This window comes from Coenobita brevimanus, chromosome 14 (assembly GCF_032717465.1).
Source record: "Coenobita brevimanus isolate Jiangsu-jjx chromosome 14, ASM3271746v2, whole genome shotgun sequence".
NCBI lineage: Eukaryota > Metazoa > Arthropoda > Malacostraca > Decapoda > Coenobitidae > Coenobita > Coenobita brevimanus.
Genome location: NC_136967.1, coordinates 18142347 through 18161445, shown reverse-complemented (window position 1 = coordinate 18161445; position 19099 = coordinate 18142347). Strand labels below are relative to the sequence as shown.

The 19099-nt window shown below is 41.8% G+C and overlaps 1 protein-coding gene across 1 annotated transcript in view; it reads left to right on the top strand.

Annotated features, from left to right (window-relative positions):
* The first annotated feature begins 14674 nt into the window (after nt 1–14674).
* LOC145389493 (uncharacterized) overlaps nt 14675–19099 on the top strand; it is a 40891-nt gene continuing 36466 nt past the window's right edge. Inside the window, exon 1 of the mRNA XM_080264786.1 lies at nt 14675–14698. The gene's annotated coding sequence lies outside the window, so the exon portion shown is untranslated. The remainder of the gene's footprint in view (nt 14699–19099) is intronic.

The following is a 19099-nucleotide window of genomic DNA, read 5'->3' as shown; positions in this document are numbered from 1 at the left end:
CTGAATGGGTAATACTTGTATGAAAACTAATGAATGAATATATTAAAGAGAATATATTATACGATGATCAATGTTTGTGGATGTTGTGTCACAACTCTCCTGAGTAATGAAATTGCACCTCGAAGAAAGCGACATCATTTGTGAACTGAACATCCGTAACACCGTTATTTCAATTATTATAATACGAGATATGCATTCATTATGCAATTACAGTATCTCATTACCTCCGCGTGATACATCAGTATGATGATTGCACAACATTTTCGCACAATAAGCCAATAGCTGTCCAACACTCAAAGTAGCTATAATCCTGTGCAACTGGAGATCTACTTTTACTATGGTTTGCGAATATAACGATTATTTTTCATCACAATAAAACAGACTGGATGATGCCCAACATGGCATGACCGTTGTTTCACGTGCTTAATCATAAACCATTTATGGCCACCCTGGTTCAGCCACAAAAATGTTATAGCATTTGAGTCGCACACTCACTAGACTCAGGTGAACCACGTTTCGAGACACCGGATATCATACCTAACCTTTATGCTCAACTACAATTGTTCACCACATTGTATGACGAACATTAACACTCCGACATTCATCCAATACACGTTATTGCATGCGTAGTTACAGATCACCTTAGAACATCTGTATAATCACACCATTCATCTTTCTAAACGAAACACGACAAAATTTCGATACATGCGACCCCACTACCTGTCCCTCCTCCCCTCCGTTCCACCTAGCCTCGCAGTCATCTCCTGTCAGAGAAACAATGAGATCCAATGACATTACTATTTGTGTTTCTCTCTACCTTCCACTATACATACGGGGGGAAACACTTGGATTTGCAGACAGAGTATGACTTGATAGGACATTGTTTCTGTGGGTACTAGATACTGTACCGGAGGGGAAGCTCTGCCGGGTCTGCCCGTTCACTTACTATTACTACGATGTAAACAAACACAGTGGTGCCACATTTCACCAAACACACCACCCACTGTACTCGATAGAAGTGGAGGTAGCTGTACCTCTTTTATTACCCCAACCATGTACAGATTGAACAACAATGGAGACATGACACATCACTGTTTCAACCCAATCTTAAAAAAAAAAAAAAAAAAAAAAAAAAACACTCAGTTCACCATCCACACACACTGCAGCCTTAGCACCATCATACATACTCTTCACAGCATTCAACATCTTCCCATCTACTCCATATATTCTCAATACTTTCCACAATCCTTGTCTATCCACCCTGTCATATGCTTTCTTCAAATCCATGAAAGCCGCATACAACTTCTTTCTCTTCTCTAGAAACTTTTCCACTAAAGATCTAAGAATGAATATCTGATCTACACAACCTCTTCCCTTCCTAAAGCCTCCCTGTTCTTCTCCAACTAATTCCTCTGTTATTTCCCTAACTCTGTCAATAAGTATCCTAACATACACTCTTCCTATTATACTAAGAAGACAAATGCCCCTGTGAATACCATACACTTCTTTTTCCCCTTTTCCTTTGTACAAGGGAATAATTATACCTGACTTCCAATCCTCTGGAACTCTACCTTCCTCCCAGGCCAATCTGCACATCTTCCACATCCATTCTACTACTATCTCTCCCCCATGCTTCAACATTTCACCACACACTCCATCAATTCCTGGGGCTTTCCTCAATTTAACTTTCTTCATTGCTTCCACAACTTCTATCCTACTGATTTCTTCCTGTCTTCTCACCTCCCTCCTTCTCCCAACCATTCCCCAGCCACTTATACTCGCATCACTTCCATCCTCTATGTTCAACAATTCCTTAAAGTGTTCTCTCCATCTGCTCACTTTTTCTCCCTTCTCCACTAGTAATCTACCATTTTTATCTTTCACTCCCCTACTAACTTCATTTCCACCCTGTCTTACTCTCTTCACCTCTTTCCAGAACATTTTCTTACAGTCCCTCCACTTTACACTCAAACTCCTTCCAAATTCCTCATCCACTCTCTTCTTACTCTCTCTTACTAATCTTTTTACCTCTTTCTTTCTACATATAACTCTCTCTTCCGCCTCTCAACTTCTTCCACGCCCCTATTTCTCATCAATTCATTGTATGCTTTCTTCTTTTGTGCCACAGCCTGCCTCACCTCTTCAGTCCACCACGCTGTTCCTTGCACCCTCCTCCGTCTTCTCTTCATCCCACAAACCACATCACATGCTGCACATATTTCTTCTGTGAATATCCTGCACACACCTTCCACGTCCCTCATCTGCTCCAATTCATATTTGCCCAATCGTTCCTTCACGTCTCTCTTATATTCTGCCTTTTTCTCATCCTCTTGTAACCTTTCCACTCTCCTTGCAAATACTCCTTCTTCCCGTCCTTCCTTTCTTCTATTTCTCCAACTTATTTGTATCTTGATTCTGGCCACCACCAAGTAGTGGTCAGAAAGTCCACTCCCTCAACCTCTGTAAGCTCTTGCATCCACTACACACCTTCGTATCCTTTCATCCACACACACATAATCAATCATTGCCTTCCTTTCATTCAGTTCACCACCCACCCTTCTCATCACTCGCCATGTATACCTGTGGATCATTTTGTGCCTGAAGAGGGTATTGGCTATCACCAACCCCCTCCCAGCACAAATGTCCACTAACGCACTGCCATTCTCATCTATCTCAGCAGGCACACCCCACACACCAACTATTCCATCCACCTTCACATTCCCTACTTTATCATTCATATCACCGATCAAAAACACTCTCTCATTCCTTCCCAACTTTTCCATGCACACTTCCACATTTGTTCAGAACTCTTCTCTCACTCTGTTTGCACGATCTTGCGTTGGCGCATACACGCACACAATTGCCCACATTTGTATTCCAACTTTCAATCTTACCCACACAATCCTTGATCCAACTGATCCATACTCTCTTATGTTCTTCTTCCATCTTTTACTCACAACTATACACACTTCTTCTTTTGCCCTCTCATTCTCACCTACTCCTGCACATGTACCCCATCCATACTCGCATTCTCTCACACTTTCTCCTCTCCATTTAGTTTCATTTACTCCACATACATCAACTTTCGCACCCTCAAGCACCTGGACAATCTCTCCCTCTTTCACCTCATCATTCGCGCCTCTTACATTCCATGTTCCGATTACCATGTCCTTTGTCCGGTCCTTGGTCGTCATCTTTTGGTCAGTCCTTGTCCGAGGCTTCTTGTTTGTCTTTTTAGTTAGTTGTTTTCCGGGGAGGGGCATTAACCCTCCGCCAACCCTTTTAGTCGCCTTGTACGACAAGCAGGGATACTGGGGGAGTATTCTTGAAAAACCCCCCTACCCCCGGGGGAAATAGACAGATATTGCCAGATTCGTATGTTACCTTCAGTGCTACCAATATTCCCATCTCCAAAAGTATTGAAATTCTTGGCGTCTCACTTAACAGTGCCCTCAGCTGGACCTCTCATGTTAGATCACTTGCTAAAACCGCCTAAAAAAAAACTTGGATTATTGTACAGAGTCCGTAACTTCTTCACTGATGAGCAGTTAGCTATAATTTATAAGAGCCATGTGCGCTCTCAGCTTGAATATTGCTCACCCTTGTGGAATGGATGTCGAGAGGTTGCATTAAAACAACTAGACAAAATTCAGAACAAAGCTGTTAGAATTATTAACAACCCTGGCATTACAAATAAACTACCTCCCCTGCAAGGAAGAAGGAATGTTGCCTCCCTTGCATTATTTTACAGATATTTTTATGGGAAATGCTCAGACGAAGTTGCGTCCATGGTGCCACCTCTCCATGCCTTCCCTCGTGCTACACGGGCATCTGGTAGCGCTCATGACTGGAATGTCACTCAGCCATATTGCAGAACTTCTGCCTATCAGAATTCTTTCATTCCCCGAACTGCATCTCTCTGGAACTCTCTTCCCCAGAGTTGTTTTCCTCCAAATTTCAGCCCACAGCTGTTCAAGTCTAACTGTTACAGATATTTTATGAACAGAGGACACCAGTATTCTGGTGTATGGATTATTATTTTTTTATTCATTTGTTCTTCCTTCCTCCTTTCTGTTATTAAAAGAAGAAAAAAAAAACTGAAGCAGCTAGATATGTCCTTCAGTATTTCCCTCCATACGACAGGCCGTTGTGAAGTTAAATAAAACCATCTGAAAGTAACAAAAAATATAAGTGAACACATTCAAGATGATAAAACTCTTCTCTCCGAAATAAGGTGGTTCATGACTGTAAAATGTTAAAAGACTCAGGATTTGTTTTCTAAAGCACCTAATATGCTGATGTTGTAGTTCACGTAGTTGTTATTGATGTTGTGGTTTTTATTGTTGATATTGTTGATTCTGGTATCATCAGTATTGTTCCTACTGGGGCTGATTTTTGGTAATTTAAGTCTCAGATGGACAAAATTTGACTAGTTTGCCATCATATGTTTTCTGGACTGTTGCTTGTAGCCTAAACCGGGACCCCTACACATCACACGAGATAGTGTTGGATAGGCTGTTGCTGTTTATTATACAGCTGTCGTGCACGCAAAACCACATGTAAATCTCACCTTACCCAGATATGACAGTGCATATGCAGCATACTCCTTTTTTGCTAACTGTACATGTTGAAGACATTGCAGGTTCAGGTTGTACAAAGACACGATTTATAAACGAGGGTCAGCGCGTGGAGGTCATAGAGGCAGACTGTTACTGTGTGTGTGTGTGTGTGTGTGTGTGTGTGTGTGTGTGTGTGTGTGTGTGTGTGTGTGTGTGTGTGTGTGTGTGTGTGTGTGTGTGTGTGTGTGTGTGTGTGTGTGTGTGTGTTTTGCCCTTGCCATGCATATAAAAGTCACCAAGTTCCATGGTACTTAGTCTGATATGTATGATGACTACAGTACCTACGGCGTTTCGCAGCAGGCTTTTTTTTTTTTTTTTTTTCCCACGCCCGCATGTGTGTGTGTGTGTGTGTGTGTGTGTGTGTGTGTGTGTGTGTGTGTGTGTGTGTGTGTGTGTGTGTGTGTGTGTGTGTGTGTGTGTGTGTGTGTGTGTGTGTGTGTGTGTGTGTGTGTGTGTGTGTGTGTGTGTGTGTGTGTGTGTGTGTGTGTGTGTGTGTGTGTGTGTGTGTGTGTGTGTGTTTCTTTTACCATACAAGATAATTATTAGCATCTTAGGCTACATAGAGACTAAGGGATAACGACGGAGCCCATAACTGTATGGAAATTATCTGTTGCATATTTTTTTCCGCCATGCCTGGAAAAGCCTTCAAACTTCAGATAACAATACAGTGAGACTGCAGTGTATAACTATGACTACGTCCTGCGTAGATTTCATACACACAAGTCTCTCTCTCTCTCTCTCTCATATATATATATATATATATATATATATATATATATATATATATATATATATATATATATATATATATATATATTATATATACACACGTTTTCCCTGCAAATCTCTCTATCTCATCTCTCCACCTCCTGTCTGGCCTTTTTCTGCTACACTTACAATCTCTTGGTGTCCAGTCAGTCAGCCTCTTGCTTCATCAGTTATCGCTTTTTCTTGCTATATGACCTGCCCACCTCCATTTCTCTTCTTTATTACTTCTGTGATATCTTTGTCTTTAGTCTGCTCTCCCACCCAAGTTTATATTATCTTGTCTCTTAGAGATATTCCCAACGTTGACCTTTCCATTGCTCTCTGAGAATGGATTAATTTATTTTCCATCGATTTTGTCAGTTTCCAGATCTCACAACCATACGTCATACCTGGAATTATACATTCGTTATATACTTTTCGTTTCATGCAAACTGGCAAGCTACTATTCATAATGTCCCCTTACCAAAAGCCTTCCATCCAATTGTATTGCGTCTTTTTATTCGCTATCATGATCTTTCGTTAATTTTAGTACTTGTCCCAAGTAGTTGTACTCCTCAACTTCTTCAAGAATTTCATCGTTTATTCTGATGACGCTCTTTGGTGTTTATGGATTAAACATTAGTTTTACTCCAGTTCATCTTCAGTCCTACTTTCAGACTTTCTCTGTTCAGGTCATTTAACATTTCTTGCAATGCCTCTGCTGTTTCTGAGATTAGGACAATGTCATCTGCAAATCTTAAATGGTTTAGCTTTTCTCCAGCTATGTTCACTCCTTTGTTTTCCCAGTCTAGCTTTCTGAAAATACTTTCTAGGCATGCTGTAAATAATTTTGGAGAAATTGTATCTCCCTGACGCACGCCCTTCTCAATCTTAATTTTTTCCGAGTCCTTATGAAATTTAACTGTAGCAGTTCCCTCTTTATATATGTTTTCGAGCAAGTTTACAATGTTCTCATTCACTCCTTGTTCTCGCAGTGAATTTATAATTGCTATGTGTTCCACTGAATCAAAAGCCTTTTCGTAATCAACAAAACCTAAGCACAGTGGTTTAGTATATTCTGTAGTTTTCTCAATTAGTTGATTCATTTTGTATATATACATATATATATATATATATATATATATATATATATATATATATATATATATATATGTAGTCGTTACATATATGTATGTATATAGGAACTAAACAAGGTTGAATATAAGGAGTGAATCAATATTGGTTCATATCGACATGATACACTTTATTTTAAAGATTGGAGGTCATTGGCAATAGGAAAGACAAACTGAAGAAGACAATTCCGAAGCTGACCAGATGTGTACTTGAAAGACTGGTAATGCCAGATAATATATGCATAAATGAGTTGGACGGAAAATTAATGAGAATGTGTAACTAGACTGATGCCGCATGCCCGCCGTAATTAGCGAGGGATGAAAGCAGGGAGATTAGAACAGTGACAAGAAGATTAGAAGTGTGTGTGTGTGTGTGTGTGTGTGTGTGTGTGTGTGTGTGTGTGTGTGTGTGTGTGTGTGTGTGTGAGAGAGAGAGAGAGAGAGAGAGAGAGAGAGAGAGAGAGAGAGAGAGAGAGAGAGAGAGAGAGAGAGAGAGATGTAACACAGCGAAGAAGGCAGAGTTATTGATGGTAGTCAGAAAGAGCGGGGGAGCTGGAGACAAAATGCCTTTAAATCCACCGTTTAAACCTGTTTTACCGGTATTTCCTGTGCTCGCTTTAAGCAGGCCTAAAATGTCATCTGTCTATTCTGAATACTGAAGTGTAATAAGAGATTCACTATCTATCTGTCTATCTATCTATCTATAGCCGGACACCATAATCCTTCAAGGGGTGGTCGTTTGTCTCTGGGTTAGTTGTTTTACGGTTGAGAGGCATTAACCCTCCGCCAATCCACTTGTTGACATGCAGGGAACACATATGGGTTGGTTATATGGTTACTACCCAGCTGTGTAAATGATTTCCTGGCTTACAGGAAACCATCTGGCTTGTCACTCAGTGTAAAGCCACCTGAAAAGAAACAGAAAAAATAAAAGGTGACAGTAAAGATTGGAGAAATAAGAAGAGAGAGGACAGACAAGGAAAAAGAGTGATCAAGGTGAAGGAAGAAGTAGGCAGTATATTAGAATATAATGCTAATCACAATGATGTGCTACGGAAGCGACACAGAGCAGCACTACTGTCTTGTTCTAACACTGGGCAATGTGAAATAGGCTCCAAAAAGGACTAAAAAGAAGTCTGGGGCATGGTAAAGTGAATATTGTCTTGTTTTGTCTTTGGGCAATGTGAAATAGGCTGCAAAAGAATAAAAAAATAATAATTCGGGGCAAGGTAAAGTGAACAAACTCAAATATCAGGTGAGTTCCCCATCCTGCCAGCACACACACATGGGAAAGTACAGTAGTAGACCCCGGTACAAGGAAGCGTCTCTGACTGAAGTGACATATACTACATATAGGTTTCGATCTAATAAAAGGGAAAATCTCCGAACCAATGGTTATCTTCACGAACGATTTTGGATTAAGTTATGGATTCATCCTTGTCTGTCTGTTTGCCTGTCATTTTGTAGACAAGATATCTCAAAAAGTTGTCATCAGAATAAATCATAAATTTTACTGGCGTCGAAGGAAGAATGCCTTGTCTGATTTTGTGTCAAGAGGGCTGACTAAGACCGTTGAATTAAATATCTACTCCAACGACGCTGGAGATGGTCGGTTAATATATCATAACTTATACTGGCGTTGGAGGAGGTATGCACTCTGTGAGGGCTTTCTAGTTTATTGTTGTAGCTCAGTCTTCATTATTAAAACCTGAATTATCTCACATGTGGACTAGTAAAACTGGATGTATGGCTTCTGTGTTACATAAAAGATAGCGCCCACCAGTACAAGAGGACTCTCCTGGGTTAAATGAAATCGCGTGGCGATGGCAGAAACAAAAAAGATAAAATAAATGAATAAAACCAAAAAATCATTTCGATGGTAGGCGGTGGCGATTCTATAACCCAGGAAACCATTTACAACTCTGGGTGTTAATCATATAACCAAATAACAGAGTGTTGTGGAGCATGCTATGATGCCCCTACTAATTGGGTGGAGTGAAGCAAATGCGACGTCCACCCAGGAACCAAGCCCCCACATTTTTTTCCCCTCGCCTCGCTGTCGTGAGGCGCTGTCGACCACAGAGAAACAATGGTTCATTGCACGGGATGGCCCTGCAGGGGTGGTTGTTTGCTGCGGTTCATGGGTCTGATTAGCTAGTCAGACCTAGGCTGATCAATAATAACAATAAGAAAAAAGTTAACATGGGATTTGACATATTCGTAACTGCACCCTCATGCTGCAGGCATATGCGACACTAGCATTTTGTGCGAGGCTGGTGGAGAGTAGAGTGTCATGTTTCAGGCACTACATGTCAAAAAAATATATAAATGTGCACCTCTGACACTGTGTATAACATGCAGCTTTAAACAGAGGACGTCCCCGTGTGAATACAGTGTAGGCACACACATGCATGCACTCATATATTTTTTTCCCTGTTTCACACACACACACACACACACACACACACACACACACACACACACACACACACACACACACACACACTTTAATAAAGAGGTTAATGGGGACTGTTATTAGCCTCCTCACTACGAGAAGTCTCCCCTAACTAAAGATCATATGGAAGTAGCAAGAATAGAATCTAAGGGTTATCGTGCTGAGGAGGGTAACACTGTCGGGTTCGCATGACCCACTCTCAGCTGAATAAAACTGGTTATTGTACCTGCAATACAATAGTAAAGTTGCTCCGACCATGAGCTGGTTAATGAAAGGGGAGAGAGCGATATCTGCAGTTGCCCTCAGTTTATTCATGTAGTGCTATAAGGAGAGCCCAACGTGTGCTGCGTGTCGTGTTAACAACCTCAATGCCTCTAAGGAGCATTTAAGGGTATAACTGGGGCTTTCACATTCTTTGATTTACGTTCCAAAAACAGCAATAAGATTTTTCTGCATATCCCACCTGATGCTTGATACAGTGGGAACCTAATTTTGATGATGATAAGGATGTGGATGATGATATTGATGAGGAGGAGGAATAGGAGGAGAATTATGATAAGGATAATGATGATGATGATGATGATGATGATGATGAGGAGGAGGAGGAGGACGAGAACGAGGACGAGGAAGAGGAGGAGGAGGAAATGTAGGGGGAGGAGGAGGAGGAGTTAGAGGAGATGTAAGAGAAGGAGGAGGTACAGGAGGAGGAGAATGGTGACGATGACGACGACGATGCTCATAACAGTGGTGACAACCAGTTCACTGTTTCCCACATCTGCTTTACAAAGTGCTACACAACACAGTGGTCTTCCTGTGCTTACGTGCATGCTCGTTGGTATGGCAGGCTCTTTGTTGGACGATTTTATTCAGTCGCCGAACTACGACGGCCTGCTTTTATTATGTGGTAGGTGGGGGCTCTCACCATTCACTCACTCAATGTAATGCTGCTCTCGGGTGTCTGCCCTGTCCTCTCCTCCATCCTTCTTGCCTTCCATCTTCTTCTGTCTTTCTTTCGTTCATTCTTTCCTCGTCCTTCTGCCTACGGGTGACTTTACACTCCCTCTTCTGTCTTTCATTCCTTCATTCTTTCCTCTTCCTTCTGCCTGTGGGTGACTCTACACTGAGTGGCAAGCCAAATGGTTTCCTGTACACCAGGAAACCATTTACTACGCTGGGTGGTAACCATGTAACCAAATTTTGGCTCCTGGTGGTTTAGTGGGTAATTATTGTGCTCCAGTCGGATTGAGCCAGTGAAGGTTTATATCCAAGGGGTGGTTGGGGTTTATTGCTCACGTAATGCCACTCAGGGATGAGTGAGGTTGGACACTCTCATCTTAAATGTCAGGACCAACTGCCTAGCCCCGGGCTCCTAAGCTCCTCATGGGGCAACGTAGGATTGGATGATGGATGGATGGATGGATTATTATTATTATTATTATTATTATTATTATTACTATTGTTATTATTATTATTGTTATTATTATTATTATTTTTAGTAGTAGTAGTAGTAGTAGTAGTAGAATCAGGCTACTACTACTACTACTACTGTTGTTATCATTATTGTTATTATTATTCACAGTTTTAATCAGCTTATCAGAGACTTTCGAGCTGGTTGGTTGAAATACGCGTATACAGTACGGTACTCTAAGCCCATTTCACTACCATGACACACTTTGTAGTTTACATTTGCTTTTTCCAGACGGTTTGAGTCACCTCGGGAATATCTTTCAAACTGGAGGGGTTAGCCTTCACAAACCCCATTCGTACGAGAGGTCTTTCATAAGCAGAAGATAACAACAATAAGATACAGTAATACGTCATCATACTAATGGCGTTAATAACTCCCTCAATACCAGAGGCCTCTCCTAAGCTAAACAAAATCCTCTGAGTGCAACAAGAATTTAACATGACAGACATCTTCTCCTCCTCCTCCTCCTCCTCCTCCTTATCATCTACATCCCTTTTTCCACGCTTGGATGTGGTGAGAGAGGATTAAAAAAAGCAGGAATAAGAAACTACATAAGAAACTAACCAAAGCAACCTGAAATGAATGAGCCATTCTCTCATTCACTCATCATTCAAGCCCTCGGACTCCTGACCACCTCACACGCCTGCACATCCACACTTGGGCACTTCATACCACCCACCAGCTAGAGTCATTCAGACGACTATCACTTCACCAGGACATAACAGAAGCGCCAAACCCATGCCATACACTCCGTCATACAAAATGCTTCCTACCAGCTCAAATCTGTTATTACCCTAGCCTCATCACTCTCCATACCACATTTTCTCACACTATCACAGGTAATTTGTTACTCACTGGCTGTCTCTTGGAAAGATCATGTTGTTCAGGAAACATTTTAATTCGAATATTTACTGTCTTTTGGAACGATTCGTGTTGTCCACGGAACTTGTTAATTCGAATATTCACTGCTTGTCTTGTGATTCATGTTGTCTACAAAACTTTTTAATTCGAATATTCACTGACTGTCTTTTGGAATAATTCATGTTGTCCGCGAAACCTATTAAATCGAATATTCACTGGCTGTCTCTTGGAATGGATCACCCTGTCCAATGATTTACGAAATGCAACGCCGTAGGGAAAAAAAAAATGTGACACCTGTAATATCAGGCTAAGGACACGGCACAGATACCACGACACTCACTGCTAATGATATAAGGTGTTAGGAAAGCCTGTGGTTGCTGGACAAGGGAAGGCGTGGCAATGGAAAGTGTGGGTGGTTATTCTAGATGGCACTGGAAATTCTCAGCTACACTTCTTTAGCGGTTTATTTCACACTTTGCACGTGAGTATCCACTTGAGTGTTACAGATGTGTACTACGTGGATATTAAAACAAAAAAAATGGCATGCAAGGGAAGGTTAAAATGTAGCATCGAATACAAATCGCTAAAGAAGAGGAGCAACGAGGGTCTTACCTCACCTGATCGTGTTCTAGGTGGCTCTGAAAACTTGGTGGGCTCGTAACGCTTGTTCCTTAACGATTTATTCTGACTATTACATCTTTTAATTCTCATGTATATTAACTGATCCATAAACTCTCGACACTAAAAACAATATAGGGAACATATAAGGGAACCTTATAAGATGATATATATATATGAGAGCTTCTGTGGTACAGTGGTAGAGTGTGCGCTTCGTACACGGGTGAGCCATGGTTCGCGCCTCGCCAGGGTAGTAAAACTTTGGGAGTGTTCGCCAGGCCACGTACTGCATTGGCGGACACCAGGGATGCTGTGGTTGAACCAGTGTCGCTTACTATAAAGTATGCTTGCACCCAGTCGGCTTGCGCGGGCGGATTACACTTGGTTCAGAGACTACACACGACAATTACACTAACAGGCACGTCTCACCCTACATACAATCTCTACTAGACAGCCTAAGCCACATGGTAGAGATACATTGGCTGTATTGTCCAGACTTCGGTCGGGATAGGCCGGTCCTGCAGTGGATACTCAAACGGCTGATGATGATATATATATATATATATATATATATGGAAGTCTCCTACATGGCAATGTTAAGGGAGGTATTTTAGGTGGCATAGGAGGCTTCGTAGTTGCTTTTCCTTAGCGATATATTTTGTATATTACACATTATCTCGTTTACTACTTCAAATCGTTTTAATACTGACATTGTTTCCATCAGTAATATACAAGACAACTGTTAAGGTGTGATGTGCAAAATAAATCACTAGGTTAGAGGTGTTAAGAAATTTCCTAGGCCAACTAGATGTGCTGCCATAAGAGGTGTGGCAATGTGTGATATGACGGAGTGTGGTGTGATGTTTGTGATGTGGTGTGTGAGGTGCGGCAGTGTGAGATTAAGTGGCGTGTAGAGTGTGTGTGTGTGTGTGTGTGTGTGTGTGTGTGTGTGTGTGTGTGTGTGTGTGTGTGTGTGTGTGTGTGTGTGTGTGTGTGTGAGAGAGAGAGAGAGAGGATAATGATAAAAGTCTCTATCAGATTAACAGTAAATAAAGATTAATTCAGGGTTAGAAAAGAATGTGACAACATTTTCCATGTATTGTTCCTTTTAAAAAATATGAGTAGCAGACAACATTATATGCCATACGACCCTCAGAAAAAAAAAAAATGTTGATATGTAGTTAGAGACAGAAATGAACATACATGCCTAGGAGAAAATACACATATATAATTTTGGTGAAGACAGACAGGCGTTGGGTTATATAAATTGCTTACATGTTAATTCATTCATTCATTCATTCATCAATAAGATAGTAATCAGAAAACGTAGGTAAAAAAAGGAAAGACAGGAACTGGATTAACGTAGGTGGGGAGAAAGCAAGTGTAAGACGGACATTAGGAAGAGAACATACGTCACTGGAGGGAAACACTTGCACGCTGCCCACGGCACTGGATGCTTACGTCACGCCCTCAGATACCCGTCACGTCGTCATTATTACCTCGTCACCTTAAAGGACGCCTCTGAAAATCATCATCATCAACAACAGAAAATAGATAGAAAGATAGAACGATGGAAAGGTAGACAGAGAGGTTAATATGTGAACGTATGTATGTGTAAAATAGTTCCCACACATGTATACATCCGCTCATGCCAATCCAAGTGCTTACAGAGGTCAAGTGTTCAGCCCGGTAAGTCAGGTCAAGCAGTGTAATCAGTCTAATGATCTAGTTAATGCCCCCTGATCAAATTGAGCGCGTTATTTAACTTAAGGAGCGGTTGTGGCACCTGACGAGACCAGGTAATTGCACCTGTTGCTCTCCATAAATTAGTTGAGTCACACCTGGAGCAATACCTTTTGGGGAGTTAAGGCCAGTTAGATATAGGAAAGGGATGATGGAGAGAAAGAGAGAGAGAGAGAGGGGGGGGGGATAGAAACAGGAAGGAGAGAAAAGGAGGGAAGAAGGATGGGAAATACTGGATAAAGAAGGAGAGAGGAGAAGAGAAGGATGGATATAAACGTGAGAAAGAGAGGGCATCAGTCTTGTCATCTCACACGCAAAGGAAAGTTCTTGTTTCAGATGTGGATATACAAAAATTATTTCCAAAACAGCTTATTACGCTAGACAGGGGCGATTAAGAGATGTATCTAATGAGGCATCAAATTATTTACTGTTCATGGCAATACGGACGGCAGACAAATTATCCACTACGCTAACGAGCCTTTACCCAATGAATTTACTGGTCATGTTAGTTGCTTGAACCATATTTATATATCTTTAATGAGAGCCAGATATGGGTAGTTTATCTTCACTAATTAGCTCCACTGGATCATACGGCGATGCTAGTTGCCGATAGTGATTTTTTTTTAAATGGGAGCTAAATATAGATAGGATTTTCCTCATGATAAGTTAATTGCTGTCTTTCTGTCTTGATGCTTGAAAGATTAATGTTCAGCCAAATTTATTTCTGTTTTTCATAATCTAATGGGCTGAAATGGGTGCTGTCTCAACACGATAAGTTAATTGCTGTCAGTGAATCTACATGTTTGGTAAATTAACGTTCAACCTGCGTTTATGGATAAGGAAATTGCTGCTAGTGAATATGCGTGCTTGAAAAATTAATATTCACCCAAAATTTATTAATACTGATTATGAGTTTGCCAAGAAAATTAAGGCTCTGAGTTTGAAATGAAAAACTGTATAATTCAGAATTTTGGCGGTCTGATATAGGCAAAACTGAGGCGGATGGAAGCTCACTCGCCAGCCAGAACGATATCCACTAAGCTCATCCACACAGGTGAGGGTTGAACGTATCCTTGCATTTATCGGTCTGTTTTCACCTGATGGAACAGGGCCAAGGAGTCTAGTTTATTTATTTTTTTTTTCAAGGTGCTCTGGGTTGTCTTAGATTTTTGCGTTGTGATCAAAGTTGGGGATTTCAAAGAGGTAAACAGTGTACGTTTCGATTCTTTATAGCAGTGGTCCCGAACCTGTAGTTCGCGGGCGCCATGGAGTCCTCGGAACTATATTGTGGCGCCCGCTGAGGTTCACCAGAAAACTGTGAAATATTCTTTATACATTCATTTATTTATTTAAAGTTAAACAATGAAAATTACGAAAATATGTAATCATAATCCAATAACATGATAGTACTCCACAGTCTGAGAGAGAGAGAGAGAGAGAGAGAGAGAGAGATCCGGTTGGAGGGGAAGGGAGGGTGGGTGGAGGAGAGGCGGGGGACTGCAAGCGACGCTTTTCCCCAGGTCTGTGGTGTGCGTGTCCAAGACGAAAGCATCTACCCAGGACTGGTCATGACCAACCATCGTTCACCAGTCCAGTTGGTTTCTGTCTGTTGCGCGGTTGGAGTGTACAGTGTTGCTGCACCGTTGCATATTGAGCACTGTGTTTCAAGGATATCCAAGCTGATTTCAGTCGTAATAAAGAGAAATAATGGCTTCCAGTTCAAAGAAACGAAGTCACAATTACGCCTTTCATGAGGAATAGGAAGAAAACAATTTTTTCGCCAATTTCAGGGACAAGTGTGTCTGCTTAATTTGTCACGCTACTGCTGCAGTATCCAAAAAGAGTAATATAGAGAGGCATTTTGTTACACCTCACAAAAATTATTATATTAAATATCCCTCTGACAGTGCTCTAAGAAGGTAGAAAGTGAAGCAGCTAAAATATGAGTTGCTGGCCCAAGACACCTTCCGGAAACCACTTGCCAAAGCTAAAGCATCAACAGTTCCATCATTATTTGTTGCTCATGTCCTTGCAAAGAAGAAAAAAACATTTGAGGATGGAGAAACGGTGAAAGCATGTTGGTCTGCAGCATCTGAGCCCTTGTTTGAAATTTTTTGGAATAATATTGAAATTATAACTGCAATAAAATCCATGCCTTTGTCGGGAAACACACTCACACGGAGGATAGACATGATGTCGGAAAATGTGTTTGAACAAATAAAAGCTGATCTTGGTAAATGTATGTACTTCAGAGTGCAGTTTGATGAATCCACAGATGTTGCGGACACAGCCCAATTAAGTGTATTTGCACTCATGGTTTATGCTGATGGCAACGTGAAAGATTTTTTAGTCCTCTTACTTCTGGAAGAAAAAACGCGTGGTGCAGATGTTTATCAAGTTTTTAAGAGTTTTGTAGGCAAGGAAACTTTGCCCCTTCAAAAGCTTGTGTCAGTAACAACAGGTGTTCCGTCAATGGCAGGTAGCAATGTTGGCTTTGTGACACTGCGAAAATGATCCTTCATTCCCTCAGTTCATTAGTTACCATTGTATCATACACCAGCAAGTTCTGTTTTTCGAAAGTTATTAACTATGAACATGTAATGACGATGATTGTGAAAATCATTAATTCTATTCATGCTAGACCTCTTCAACACAGGCTGTTTAAAGCACTTCTGGATGAAGTGAGTGCTCAGTATGGCGACCTTGTCTTGTACGCAGAAGTGCATAGGCTAAGCAGAGGAAAAGTTCTCGAAATATTTGAACAGCTAATTCCCGAAATCATTTTTTTTTTTTTTTTTTTTTCAAGGGAGGGGGGATTCTTTTGAAGAATTCGATGATCCACAGTGGCTAGCTGACCTAGCATTTTTAACCGACATCACATCTAAGTTCAATGAGTAAAACCTAGAGTGCAAGGACAAATGAAAACTCTGTCACAAATAAGTTCAGTAAATGTTTTCATAAACAAGCTGAAGTTGTACGAGTAGATGTCTCAGATCTCTAAAGGGCTCTTACAGCACCTCCTTTCGCTGCAAAAAATGCTGAACCTAGAAAAATTGGAGTGCATTGTTCATACATACACAGATCAGCTCAACATGATTCTGGATGAGATCAAGAAAAGGTTTGCAGACTTCAGGAATCCTCTACCAGCAGCCACATTCATATCGAACCCATTTTGTAACAGTGATGTCAGTGACACTACATCTCAACTTGGACTGATTTTCAAACTGAATGTCGCTGACCTGGAGATGGAAATTATTACTTTGCAAATGACTTACAACTGAAAAGCAAAGCAGAACTCTCAGAATATTGGACATCAGTAGAGTCGGAGAAATTTTCTGAAGGAAGTTTGTCAGAGACTTAGTTCGCCCTTTAGTTCAACATATATGTGCGAATCAGGATTTTCAACAATGAAGGTCTTAAAATCGAAGTATAGGTCACATTTAACTGACAGTCAACTGAATGACTGTATGAGAATGGCGGTTATGAATTACACCCCTGACATATTCAAGTTAGCATAAGGAATGCAGAGCCAGCCTTCTCACTAAATTTTTCAAAGGTAAATAAATACACTAACTATCAATCAATCAATCAATCAATCAATATATATATATATATATATATATATATATATATATATATATATATATATATATATGGTATCCTGGCGTTTTAAGGCCAGCTTCCCCCCCTAAGAATGCTAGGGTGCAGCTGGGTTCCCTTTCTAGACCGGAGCTTAGACACAGTATGAGAGGAACAGGGCATAAAAACACAGGGCAACAACCTTACACGTATATTAGCAAATTCTCTGCTACAGAACGGGAAGACAGTTCAGACGATATGCTATACAAAGTTAATACACAGGCAGGGAGATGGGTTTCGTGTATCATGCAGGATACAAGATAGACAGTGGGCTCAGTCTGGGTAAATAGGTAATACACACTTTCACAGTCCTTGTATGTGAGGCTCGTTTCACAGTGAGAGAGTAGGATATACTGTGCACGAGATAGTTCAAGAGTCCTTATTCTGACACTGACGCTATTTCTTGATTGTAGGATATATATCTATCTATCTATATATCTATCTATCTATCTATCTATCTATCTATATCTATATCTATATCTATATCTATCTATCTATCTATCTATCTATCTATCTATCTATCTATATCTATATATATCTATATATCTATCTATATATATATATATATATATATATATATATATATATATATATATATATATAGTATATTTATATTGTCACTGGATTTTACCTCTCGGTTTACACAAGGTGGATATGCACTGTCAGAAGAGTTATTATTATGACACCGAGTATTGCCTCTTGTTCTGCACAAGGTGGGTATGCACTGTCACAAGCACCTTTATCACTGGCACTGGAATTCATTGCTTATCTGCACTGCAAAGTCTTTGCCTCTCGCTTTCTGTCCGTGGGGACTATGTATCACAATCACTGGTTGTGCAAGGGGGAAGGCCTGGGGACTCACAGTTGTCGGCCTGGAGTAGGTAGAGTCCCTTCAGGAGTCCCTTCGTCCCACGGCCACGGGACAACTTGCAGGAGCGTTGTCTCTCGTCGAGGGCTATGGTTGGGCGTGGTGAAGGGCCCCTCACTGTCGAGGACTGGGTTTGGCCCTCAGGGCTGGGGCTAACCAGGTTCTGGAGGCTCTCCCGCAGGCGCTTGGTGGGGTAAGGGCGTCGCCTTCGTCTGGGAGGGGAGAGGTCTCACCCCGGGGTCCTGGGGGTGCCCTCGAGGGTCCGTCGGCTGCGGTCTCCTTCCTGCTGAGTGGCCGTCAGGGTGGGGCTGCGGTGCTGCTCCCGGCAGGAGTCCCCCAGGTGGGGGTCCTCCTCAGGGGCTGACTGGTTGAAGAACAACCCCGGGGATAACACCGGGCCTCTCTATCAGTCCTTAGGATGGAAGTCCTCCTCCTGGAGGTTGCCTCGGTCCTGGTGAACAGAGATGCTGCCTGCGCCCCCGCTGGTAGGCAGGGCTGATTGCAGGTCACCCTCACGTTGTGAAGTCACAGGGAGTAAGAGACTTTGGTGGCGTCCCTCCCTGGCGCAGCTACTGGCCGTCACCGAGGTCCCTTGGGCAACAGATGGAGGGCAGCTACAGGCCATCCCTTCGCTATCATTGTGGCTACCGGCAGTCACAGGGGGCCGACTTCCTGACGGGACGACAGATGAAGCGCAGCTACAGGCCGTCACTTGACTGCAGGCGTGGCTACGGGCCATCGCCAAAGTCCCCTTATGGAGAGCAACGTGTAGGCAAGGAGTGGCTACAGGCCGTCTCCTGCCTACTGGCATGGCTACAGCTGTCGCCAGTGTCATACCCTCCGACGCAACTGCAGAAGGAGAGAGGGCGTACCATTCTCTCCCAATGTGCGTCTTCAGGTCGTCATGGGTTCTGCAGGGGGTTTGAGCAGCACCTGGAGTGGCTAGAG